At 37.9% G+C, this 13,194-nt stretch overlaps 1 protein-coding gene and 1 pseudogene across 3 annotated transcripts in view; both read right to left on the reverse strand.

The window, feature by feature from the left end:
* Positions 1–13,194, reverse strand: part of KCNH7 (potassium voltage-gated channel subfamily H member 7) — a 516,764-nt gene that overhangs the window by 335,898 nt on the left and 167,672 nt on the right. The gene's annotated exons all lie outside the window — the stretch shown is intronic.
* On the reverse strand, positions 8,525–9,314 carry LOC150022130 (acrosomal protein SP-10-like; annotated as a pseudogene).

Raw genomic sequence — 13,194 nt, forward strand, 5'->3', positions numbered from 1 at the left:
AGAAGAAATTAAAAGCAGGCTAGAGGAAGCAGAAGATCGGATCAGCAAGCTGAAGGACACCATAAACAAAAACTCCCAGATAGTGCAACAAAATGAAAAAAGACTGAGCAAGACTGAAGAGGCTCTAAGACAGCTGCAGGACAACATGAAACGTAATAATATCCATATCATAGGAGTTCCAGAAGGAGAAGAAGAGCAAGGAATAGAAAACCTATTCGAAAAACTAATGACAGAAAACTTCCCTAACATGAGGAGAGAAAGAGTCACACAAGTCCAGGAAGCATAAAGGGTCCCAATGAAGACGAACCCCAACAGGCCTACTTCAAGACACATCATAATTAAAATGGCAACATTCAAAGACAAAGAGAGAATCCTGAAAGCAGCAAGAGAGAAACAACTAATAACATACAAGGGAGCTCCAATAAGGCTATCATCAGGTTTCTCAGCAGAAACACTACAAGCCAGAAGGGAATGGCAAAAAATATTCCAAGCAAAAAAAAACAAAAGCCTACAACCAAGAATACTCTACCCAGCAAGGCTCTCATTCAAAATGGAAGGTGAAATTGGGAGTTTCCAAGACAAAAGAAGGCTAAATGAATACATCTCCACCAAACCAGCATTGCAAGAGATGCTAAAGGGTCTGCTTTAAGAAGATGAAGAAACAGAGAGAGACAGAGAGGAACATGAGTACAAAGGGGGAAAATGACAATGAACAAGTACTGGAAGAAAGAAGGAACTTCTACCATTTGCAACAACATGGATGGGACTAGAGAGAATTATGCTTAGCAAAATAAGCCAGACAATGAAAGAAAAATACCTTATGCTATCACCTATTACAGGAAACTAATAAACAACACAAACAAATGAGCAAAATTGAACCAGAGGTATGTAAACAAGGAGTAGACTAACAGTAACAAGGGGGGAGATGACAGGGAGAAAAGGGGGTAAGAAGGGGAAGGGTCTAGTGAAAGAACATGTATAAATAACCCACGGACATGGACAACTGAGTGGGGACTGAATGTGGGAGAAGGGGGGCAAGCAAGAGAGGGAAAAATGTGGGACAACTGTAATGGAAAAACAAACAAAAATATTTTTAGTGGGGGAAAAATGAAAATATGAAGAATGGAAACACCAGTTCAGTGAATATTAGAAGGACAAGGATTTTCCTTCACACTGTATATTTTTCTTTCTATATGATCTCTCCAGAGTTTGGCATTCTAAACAAGTAAGTAATGACATGAATTTCTTTGCATAAAACTAATAAGGACAGTTGTTAATAGAGGTTTTTTTGACCAAGATGTTGACTGGAACGTCATGCCTAAAGGAGACATGCTTGGGCTCTGGTTGTTACCAAAAAGCCCTGAGTAACTGGGATTGACTTTCAAAGGTAATAAAAGCCCACGAGATAAAAGGCCTGGTACCGTTGTTTGTTGTGTGGTCCACAGCAATCTTTCCAGGGAAGGAATGAAAGTTGTTTTCCTGAAAGATGGCTAGAAGGTACCTTAAGGCACAATGGAAAACCAGAAGGACTTGGAAAAAACAGGAGTGTACAGGCAAGGCTGAATGCTAGGTATCTGGCTCAGCTTCTGTGCCCTGAAGGGCAGACTGAAGGTCACCCTAAATGTTCCTTGCATAAGTTCCAGAAAATCAGAACTAAAGATCGTAAGTGACCATTTTCTGCTCTTGTTGTGTTTATGCAAATGAACAGGATAAATTAAAAATGGACTTAATGCAGTCCCTTTAATGACAAGGAGGGTAATCTTAGGGAGAAAAATTGTGATTCAAGGAAAATCACAATGCTCAGTGGTAGACTGTAAAGCAGTGCAGCTAACTGTCTTTAAAGTTTCTTTTCATTTAAAATGTTTTCATTTGAAAGTTAAACTATGTGGTATTATCAAAGATGTTTTACAGGCAAGAAGAATGTCAAATGCCTTGCAACTGGATGTCTTTACAATAAGACAGTCCTACAGATTTAGAGACTTGTATGTGGGTTATGTTACATAAATTAACAAATGTTTTCTGTTTTCAAAGGGCATAAACCTATGCTCTCATTGCCTGAGTGATTGTCTGTACGTATAGGCCTCACTTAATCCTGTCTGCATTGCTGCCTCCTGAGACTCAATAGTTTGGCTGAACTAAGTGGCTGGGTTGGTGAAGAATGGGGTGGTCTGTGGGGTTCACTTTAAAACTGGTTTCTCTTTTCGGTCCTAATGGCTTGGACAGAAAGAGCCCAGAGGTCCTAGAGGGGGGAAACCTAAAATATTTCCCTCAGCCCAAACTAAGTATAATGGGCAAAGGGGTTTTGGACAGGTGAGACGTACCTGGCACACCTTCCTCCAAAGAAGCCCTTCTTTTTCCTATTGTGGGACATTGAAAAATTAATACCTGTCTTTTGTCATATAGTGGTTATGGATTGAATGATGTCTTTTAACCCTGTTGCCAAATCTGTTGCCCCCAGAATACAACAAGGATGCCAGCCTGTTAAATCAAGCATGCCGTTGTCTGGGGAGAGCCAACTGACCTGAAGTCTGCACGATCCTTCCCCATGTGGGAAGGCCACCCTCCCCTCCAAACCCCCACTCTTATTAGGGATTTCTGGACCCAAGGGTAGGTAGGACGATGACCATGTCCAGCTTGAAGCAGCTAGAAGAGCTCGAGACCTTCGTCCATTGTCCTTTATAAGATTACAAAGGGTTTTAAGTATGAGAGGGAGGGATTGTTATTTTTTATTTTTTAAATAATTAATTATTTTTAAAAAAGAATATATGAATATATAAAAAATAATATATGAAAGGGTGAGGCAGGAGAGCATGTATGTATGACCCATGGGCATGGACTTGGAGGGGGAATGTTGGGGAAAGGAGGGTGCTGGGCGGAGGGGAGCAAGGGAAAAAAAATTGGAACTATTGTAACAATATAATCAATAAAATATACTTAAAAAAAGAAAAGGCTGGCTGTTATCTCAGAGGAGATTATAGATAATAGGGAGTCAATTAAGATATTATTGGTAGAAGAAACAATATCCTATTGCCATTAATTTTGAATGGTGCAGTAATTTCATAATTTAATAATAAAAAAGTCTATGAGGATTAATGAGACTATGTCTTTGAAGCCCTTTAGATAAAGGTGCTATACAAGTATAAAGCCTAGCTATTAAAAAGTATCTACATATTTTAATGATATGTACTCTCATTCTTAAAATGTATTTGAGAAACTGTAATTAATCATCTCCATTTTAATTCACTTATCTTGCAGTAATTTACATAGTGTATTATGAAGAACTCTTCATAGAACTTGAAAACTAATGAACATATTTTTACTGTTGAAGAAAAGGCATCTTATATCATTACAAAAGATATCTACAATGAGTCACTGAAACACTAATGCAGAAGTCAGAGTTGCATGTCCACCTTAATAGGTCAGCTTTCAATAGGGTTATTTTTATTTTTATTTTTTTTCCAATAGGGTTATTTCATTGTGGCAGAGAGGCAGTGGACATTCATGGGTCTTTGCAGTATTGAACACTACAAAAGCTGCTGGTGTGTATGAGTGTGAGTGTGAGTGTGTGTGTGTGTGTGTGTGTGTGTGTGTGTGTGTGTATGTGTGTTTGCTTAAAACTCACATAGGAGTCTGGACCCTGATGGTTCTTGAAGCCCCTCACTCAGGAAGTTCATGTTATAGCTTCTGGCTATAAGCATGCATGATCAGAGGCTATATGTTATGAGTTCTTGCTCTTTCCAGAAATGTGCTTACCAAGAGTGGACAACAGGCCATTAGAAAAATATTAAGAGAAGACTGGGAAATAGAAGCCCACCTCACCACCAAGAGGTTGTCTAGACAACAACTTCAGGCTAGTTTATAGTTATAAAACTGTAATTATTAAAGTTATTATTTATCAATTAGTAGAGATCTTTACTAAATCTAGATATCTTTACTTGGCAGTGTTTTTGGATACTGATGAAATTTGCTGAAATAAAATTTCATGTTTGTCCTTAGGAAGAAACTTGTGATTCTATTGCTTGTGTTATTTATCTAAGTCTATTAATTTTCCCTTCTCCTATTACTGGAACATATTTGTATCAGTGGACAATCACAATCAGTTACTGGATATTTGGGGGATAGCAATAGTAGTATAGTTTTCAAATGTTGCTGAATCCTAACACAAAAGTAGATAATTAACAAGATAGCAAAATCAAAAACCTATGAAAAACGTAACAAAATTAGGTGACAAGATTGCCCCATGAACTCCAAAATACAAGCTTCAGAGGACACACTGCTGCCAGACACAGGCTATGGGTTACTTGGATCTTTGTGAAAATAAGTAGAGTGAAATAATGGAGCATCTGATGGTCCTGAGAACCCCAAAATGTCGAATTTTTCACTGGAAAGCACAGTGGACCCAGTTGAGAACAGTAGCTGAAACTGGGTGTTGTTTTGCCTAGTACAATAGTCAGTGAGTGCAGGAGACCCAAGCTAGGTATGTCTTCAGAGCACAAGGGACTGACATCCCAGGGTCCTGCTCTAAGGGAAAACTTTTGGAGAAGAATAAAAACCATATTATTGACAGAAAGATTTAAGGAGAGAGAAAGTCCATATAAAAGCGGGTTAGAGGAATAGCTCCAAAAATTCTTGGAAAGCATGACACCATATTTTTTTGATCATTACAAGAAAACAACCAAACAAGGGCTTGGTGACCCCTACCTGTTCCTAAAAGTTCATAAAGACAAATTTTATATAAAGGAATATTGCTCAAATAAGTTATTCTTGAGGAATATGCCAAGAATGTTCTTCAAACAAGTCAAACGACTAAAGAAGGTGAAGAGATAAAGAATGAGGTGGCCATTAAGCAGATGGCTGCTTGTAGATCTAAGACAAAGTGAAGGATAAAAACAAGAGCAAAGTACACATCTTTAAGTAATGTATATATAATATTGTCTAAAAAGGAAGGGAAAATAATGTGTTAAACATTTTATAGATACTGTAGGAATTATATTCATAGTTATATACATTTAGAAAGTTTATATACATGTAGTACTATTATTCTGAATCTGTTACATGTGTAATTGATATAAACTAAATAAGTGATTATAGGTTAGTGTAATTCTATCATCCCCTGAGTCCTTCATTACTAGAATTTTTGATGTGGAATATACAGAAGGGATCAAATAATAAATAATAAGTGCCAGAGTTCTGATATGAATGGAAAGTTTGTACATATGTTCACAAAGAATTTTATTTTTACAGATACATTTTCTATACTGTATACTGAAACAGTATAAATAAAATGATAAATGCACCAGTAATGAACATCTTTTGTACCCTAGTTGTGACCTTGAAATATATTTTTCCATGAAGAGAAACCAGGACTTTTTCAAGAAAAAGCAGATTCCAGGTCTGGGGCAGGGAGAGTATCAATGAGCCTGATAAATTTTGTCACATCAGACATTGAAGAAGCTAGCAGAAACTGCTAGGGTCATGTCAGAAGGACTCAGGAGCCAAAGCAAAGATGCTTCCTCTACCAAAATGGTATTATTTGAGCTTCAATAATAATAATACTTGAAATTGCTTGAAACCCTTCAAACATACTTAAATTCATAAGCTCATAACTATGTTTAAAAATCTACTTGGCTTTTGGAATATGATAGAAACTAATTCATTTTATCTTGAAAACTGGTAAATAAATGGAAAGAATCAAGTGTTTAGTCTTGGTTCTTTCAATTTAGCTAGTCTTTTCGATATTGCTAACTAAATAAAAGATGGTAAAAGAATCTCTTTATAAAACTATTTCAACTGATTTTAAAAAAAATTCCAGAAACTACTATCAATGAGAGAAAATATTGTATCCTGCTTAATTAATATCTCTTTCTGGGAAAGATATATACTCTAGCACTTATGGTCATTGTAAATCATGACAATCTGTAAACACAAAATCTCCCTTTTAATTATTCCTCTTTTCTTTGGGACAGTGAATATAAGTTTTTGTTTCATAGGGTAACTGTAATCTACCCTTTTTTTTTTTTTTACTTTCATGGCACTGCTTATTAATATATAATATTTTCTCAAGAAAGATCTGTATTTCATATGACATCCATTCCTTTTTATGATAGTTTAAAATTAAAGATTGCTAAGGATTCATTGTATTTGAGCAAAACTTGAATAATTGAATATTAGAAAGAGCACTAAGTTTCTTTCAAACAGTTTATTCCCAGATCCTGGATTTAGTTGGAGGGGAAATTATCTCCATGTGTTCATGTGTTTTAATTTCTTCTTCTATGAACTGGAAAGCACAAGACCAATATCATAGGGTTGCTATGAAGTTTAAATGAGAAAATGCATCTAAAATATTTGGTTCATTTCAGATAACTTCTAAATGATAATTATTACCCCTTACCTGTTAAGTATTATATTCTCAAATTTATGGTTTATGCTAGAATAACATTATTTTTCTGAAAGAGTTACTGCGAAGACAATATTTTCTTTGGCTAGGCATACCCACTTTTAAACTTCTTCTTGTCCTCACTATCCTATGAATTTATTTTGATCAAAAAATATAGTGAAAATATATTACATATTCATTCAGTAATCTACAGCTTGCATCTCTAAGTAATGCATTAATTTTTAAAATTTCATATTCCGATACAGAGAGAAGATGGCGGAGGAGTGAGGGGAGGCTGCGCTTTCAGGCTCCCAAGACCTGTCTGCAGTTTGGGCTAATTGCAGACAGAACATCTCGGTGAGCAGCTGGACACTGGCAGAAGTCAAGCCTTGGCACTGCTGGATTAGAGAAAACAATCTGGGAGCCACCTGTTTGGTGAGGGTAGCGGAGAAAAGGGATGAGATGGGATTTCTGACTGGGGTAGCACCCTGAGCTGCAGCTGGAAGTACACAAAGGCTTTTTAGTGACCACGGGCTTCCCCAGAGAGGAATCAGGAGGAGAGTGGATCTCTGCCCACTGGCAGAAACAGGAGAGGACCAGGTGGCATCTGGCGCTGAAAGACATGTGAGAACGTGATTTTCCTTTATTTTTTCCTCCTGTATACTGTGGAGAGGGGAGGAAAGGTTGGGGGTGGTAGGACATTCTTGAGGAGCGCAGGCGCAGAAGTGCGCTCGCCCACTCCCCAACCCTCACCCTGGGTAGCGTGGGTGTGCACAGGGAAGTGCCCTCATATACTGGCCCAGGCGCGCAAACCGTTCACCAGCCACGCATCTGGGTGCCCCTCAGACACACCCCAACAAACATAGGATCAGTGCCCCAACAGGCGCAGGGATGGCCTGCTGGGCACGCAGAAGACTGTGTGCAGACACCCCTGGCCAGCCCCAGAGGGCACCAGGCCGGAGCGCAGACCACTTGCGTGGGCTCTGCCCGTGCCTGCCCAGGCGGGTGTGGGAACAGCGGGCAGCTGCAGCGCGGGAACAGCGGGCAGCGACTCACAGACGCTCATTTCCACTGTGGACAAGAGTCTGGGGCCCCGCCCCGAGGTGTGAGAGACCAACTCCTGGATCACAGCTCAGCAGGCCTGAGGCTAGTGTGTGCACAAGCTCCCCGGTGGCTCCAAACAGGTGCCAAACCTGCAAAGATCAGAAACCTCTGGCCCGCCTCATTAGACCAGCTATGGATCCAGAAAAAGAAGTTGACACACAAAGGCTGAACTGAGTAAAAACTTTCCTTTTGAATATATATATTTAAAAATTTTTATTTCTATTTTAGTTTTTTTATTTGTATTTTATTTTATTTTAATTTTTTAAAATTTCTTATTTTTAATTTTAATTTTTACTTTTATTTAAAAAATTAAAAAAATTATCTCTTTAATTTGTTTCATAACATCTCTCCTTCTCATCCTTCCTCTTTAATTTTTGTTTGTCTGTTTTGTTTAGCCTCCCTTTCACACTAAATAAATAGAATATAACTACTATATAAATCTAATACTATACAATTCCACTTTCTTACTATATTCTACATTCTTTCCACTCTTTTATTATTATTAACATACAATGTAAATATTACTTATTGTCTTGCATAGTCTCAACACTACTTGCTACTACTACTAATCTATCATCCTCTCTCTCAAAAAATCATATTACCCCTCTTTAAAAATAACTCTTATCAATTCCTCCTATAGTATAAAAGCCCTAACCTCTCTACATTTATATTAATACTGGCTCATTTGCTGACGATAGCAGGATAGAGGGTGGGGGATATTTTTGAGGGTGTGGGTTTCCTGCCTGGGCTGTGTGTTTATGTTTTTTTTTTTAACTATGCAAATTTATTGAAAAATAAAAGAATGTTGAGGGATGGGTTTGGGGAACAGGGAAAGCAGAGGACAGTGAAGTATGGATAATGGCAGGAGTAGGAGAGCAAAGATATTTCACTCTCCTGTCTGGTACTCAGGAAGAGGCACATGTCATTAGTTATTGACTGGAAAAGAAACTCAATATAAATTGAGCCCATGAAGTTGATGGATGATTTTTTTGCGGCCTGAGTCAGAGCCAGAAGCAAGGAAGGCTTCTAGGGCTTGTTGCAGACCTATTTATTGCAATAGCATATAATGTGCATCCTGGTTCCATGGGAGTAGAGGTTCATAGATGGGCACATACTCTCACACCCCTGGACCATGAATTGAAGTTTTCCAGCTTCAAAGATCTTCTTTAACATGCACTGCTGGGAACTCTGAGCAGAGCAGACTCCCTCTCCACAAAGACATTTTCCTGGGTGATTCATGTATAGGCATGTGAGTCATTTTAATGCTGGGCCTGAAGCGCTGTTGGTTGATGGACCATCTGAAGATTGCTCACCCAATTGCTTTTCACCTCAGTTATGTTCTGCTGAAGCCTCTTCGCCTGAAGCCTGTTCACCTGAAGCCTGTTCACCCGAAGGCTTTTCATGCAAAGACTTGTCGCCAAAAGCTTTTCACCGGAAGGCTGTTCACCTGAAGACTGGTCACCCGAAGGCTGTTCACCTAAAGGCTTTTCTCCCAAAGGCTGATCACCAGAGGTTGTTCGCCTGCAGCATGCTCACTCCCAGCAGCTTGCTTAACTGCACCAGGCTCACCTGAAGCAGGCTTACCAGAAAGTGTTCACCCAAAGTGTGTCCAACTAAAGTGTGCTCATCTGAAGGACACGCACTTGCAGCCATCCTGCCTGAGGACATCGCATATAAAGCTTCTGTGCCTGAAGGCTTTGCAAGTGAAAAGTGCTCACCTGAAACTCCTGCACTGAAGCCTGATGATGCATAGAGGCAGCAAGCCCAATAGGATGACGGATTCTCCTTCAGCATATCCAAGCAGATAAATACACATTAGTACGAGAAACTTCATATGGACTTTGGAAAAAACCCTGATACAGGGCATCCAAGAGCTGTGAAGAAATACTGTGAGCTGAAGCTCCCAGTGCCAAGACACTGCTCTGGGAATTCTAGAACCTCAGAATCAACCCCATGTTTACTAACAATTGGCTGTGCTCTGAGGTTCTCAGCTTCGTCCTCCAATAGCCCATCAAACAGGCCAGTGCAGGCTGTGTTTGCCACATGTGAGGTGGTGTGTGCAGGCTCTCTGTCCTATTTTTTTTTATTACCAAAATAACACATATTCTGTAATAAAATTTAAAAGCTATATACCCTCTTCTAAAAGTGTTCTTCACAGTGAAGTGTGGCTGGCTGGTTGTTTTCTGTCTATGTTTTTAACAGCATCTGCACAAAAGAACTCAAGACAAAGTGGACAGAGGGACTTTCAATCAACTAGCCAGAGGGAAGATCCCACCAAAGAGCATCTGAAATATAACCAGACAGCATAAACAAATGACATAAAGGGTACCCCAAGGACACCAGGCTCAGGAGATCAAAGAGACTGCACCACTGAAACCCCCAGATCTCCTATAAAGAATCTCATACCACAAAGGTGGGAAGGCAAAGCAGACAAACCCAGAAAACAAAAACAAACAAAAAGAATCCAACATGGTAAGATGCAAAAACAACCTCTCAATGAAAAGAAAAGAGGAATCCCCAGAAAGAGAGGTAGAGAGAATAGACATAGCCCAAATGTCAGAAACGGAATTCAAAACAATGATGGTGAAGAAGCTCAATATACTTGACAACCTCAAAAATAAATACAACAACCTCCAAGGAAGTTACCAACAGCTCCAAGAAAATTATAGGGAACTTATGGAGAACTATACCAGCATAAAAAGGGATATAGAAACTATTAACAAGAACCAGGAAGAAATGAAGAATACAGTCTTTGAACTGAAAAACACAGTAGAATCAATTAAAAGCAGGCTAAACGAAGCAGAGGATCAGATCAATGAATTAGAAGACAATGTAGAAAAAAATTCCCAGGCAATACAACAAAATGAAAAAAGATTGAAAAAGTATGAATAATGGAATTACAGGATAGCATGAGAAAAAACAACATCAGAGTCATCGGTATTAAAGAAGGAGAAGAGGAACGAGGAATAGAAAAGCTGACAGGAGAAATAAATAATGACAGAAAATTTTCCCAACTGATGAGAGAAAACATTATGCAAGTTCAGGAAGCACAGAGAGTGCCAATGAAGAGGAACCCAAAAAAACCCACTCCAAGGCACATGCTAATTAAAATGGCAACATTCAAAGATAAAGAAAGAATCCTAAAAGCAGCAAGAGAAAAACAGCAAATAACATAAAAGGGAGCTCCGATTAGGCTATCAACTGATTTCTCAGTAGAAACATTACAAGCCAGAAGAGAATGGTCAAAAATATTTCAAGCAATGAAAAACAAAGGCCTACAACCAAGAATGCTCTACTCAGCAAGGCTCTCATTCAAAATGGAAGGTGAAATAAAGAGTTTAACAGACAAAGGAAGACTAAAAGAATACCTCTCCACCAAACCAGCATTGCAAGAGATGCTAAAATGTATATTTTAAGAAAAAGAAGAAAAGAAGAGAGAAACACAGGTACAAAGGGAAATGAATAAATACATGCCAATAATAACCTTAAGTGTAAATGGATTAAATGCTCCAATTAAAAGACATAGGGTAACGGAATGGATAAGAAAACAGGACCCACATATTTGCTGTCTACAAGAAACACACCTCAAAACACAAGATTTACACAGAATAAAAGTAAATGGATACAAAAAAGTGTTCCAAGCAAATAGACATGAAAAAAAAGCTGGGGTAGCAGTACTCATATCAGACAAAACGGATTTCAAAACAAGGGCAATAAAAAGAGACAAAGAAGGACATTTCATAATACTTAGGGGAACAATCCAACAAGAAGATATAACACTGATAAACATATATGCACCCAACATAGGAGCACCCAAATACATAAAGCAAATATTAGAAGACCACAAAAAAGATATTAACAGTAACACACTCATAGTAGGGGACTTTAACACTCCACTATCAACAATAGACAGATCTTCGAAGCAAAGAAACACCAAGGATATACAGGCATTGAACAACACACTAAACCACATGGACTTAACTGATATATATATAGAATTTTCCACCCCAAAGAAGCAAAATATACATTCTTTTCAAATGCACATGGGACATTTTCAAAGGTAGACCACATAATAGGACACAAAACAAGCCTCAACAAATTCAAGAAAATTGAAATCATATCAAGCATCTTTTCAGACCACAATGCCTTGAAACTAAAAATTAACCTCAGAGAAAAAAATCAAAGACACCCAAACTCGTGGAGAATGAATAACACGCTATTAAATAATGAATGGGTTAACAGTGACATCAAAGAAGAAATCAAGAAATTTCTGAAAACTAATGATAATGAACACACAACAGCCCAAAACCTATGGGACACAGCAAAAGAAGTCCTAAGATGGAATTTCATAGCAATACAGGCATATCTGAAAAGGATAGAAGAATCTCAAATAAAAAAATCTAACCCTACAGCTACAAGAACTAGAACAACAACAAGAAACAAAACCTAGGTCATAAAGAAGGAAAGAAATCATCAAGATCAGAGCAGAATTAAATGACATAGAGACCAAACAAACAATTCAAAAGATCAATGAAACTAGCAGCTGGTTCTTTGAAAAAATAAACAAAATCAACAAGCCTTTAGCCAGGCTCATCAAGAAAAAAAAGAGAGAAGACCCAAATAAACAAAATCAGAAACGAAAAAGGAGAAATCACGACTGCTACCACAGAAATACAAAGGATTATAAGAAATTACTACAAACAACTGTATTTCAAGAAATTTGACAACCTAGAAGAAATGGACAAATTTTTAGAAACATATAACCTTCCAAAACTGAACCAAGAAGTAGAAAGTCTTAACAGACCAATAACAAAGAAGGAAATTGAAACAGTAATCAAAAACCTCCCGGCACACAAAAGCCCTGGACCAGATGGCTTCACAGACGAATTTTAAAAAAACATTTAGGGAAGAACTAACTCCTACCCTCCTCAAAATATTCCAAAAAGTCCAAGAAGAGGGAAAAATCCCAAACTCTTTCTATGAAGCCAGTATTACCATAATCCCCAAACCAGGTCAAGACACAGCAAAGAAAGAAAACTATAGGCCAATATCACTGATGAACATAGATGCTAAAATCCGCAATAAAACATTGGCAAACAGGATCCAGCAATACATCAAAAAGATCATACACCACAATCAAGTGGGATTCATCCCAGGGATGCAAGAATGGTTTAATATACATAAATCAATAAATATAATACATCACCTAAACAAAATGAAAGACAAAAATTGCATGATCATATCAATAGATGCAGAAAAAGCATTTGATAAAGTACAACACCCATTTATGATGAAAACACTCACCAAAATGGAATAAAGGGAGTATACCTTAACATAATTAAGGCTACATATGAGAAACCTGAAGCCAACATCATACTCAATGGACAAAAACTGAAAGCATCCCCCCTGAAATCAGGACTAGACAAGGCTGCCCACTCTCTCCACTCCTATTCAACATAGTGTTGAAAGTCATAGCCACAGCAATCAGACAAGAAAAAGAAATAAAAGTCACCCAAATAGGGAAAGAAGTAAAATTATCTTTATCTGCAGATGACATAATATACCTAGAAAACCCTATAAACTCCACTAAAAGACTACTCGATATAATAAGTGAATTTGACAACATAGCAGGCAACAAAATAAATATACAGAAATCTAAGGCATTTCTGTACACCAACAATAAAATATCAGAGACAGAGACAAAAAAGAAAATA

The sequence above is a fragment of the Furipterus horrens genome, unplaced genomic scaffold, assembly GCF_987537825.1.
Source record: "Furipterus horrens unplaced genomic scaffold, mFurHor1.1.pri manual_scaffold_1, whole genome shotgun sequence".
Classification (NCBI taxonomy): domain Eukaryota; kingdom Metazoa; phylum Chordata; class Mammalia; order Chiroptera; family Furipteridae; genus Furipterus; species Furipterus horrens.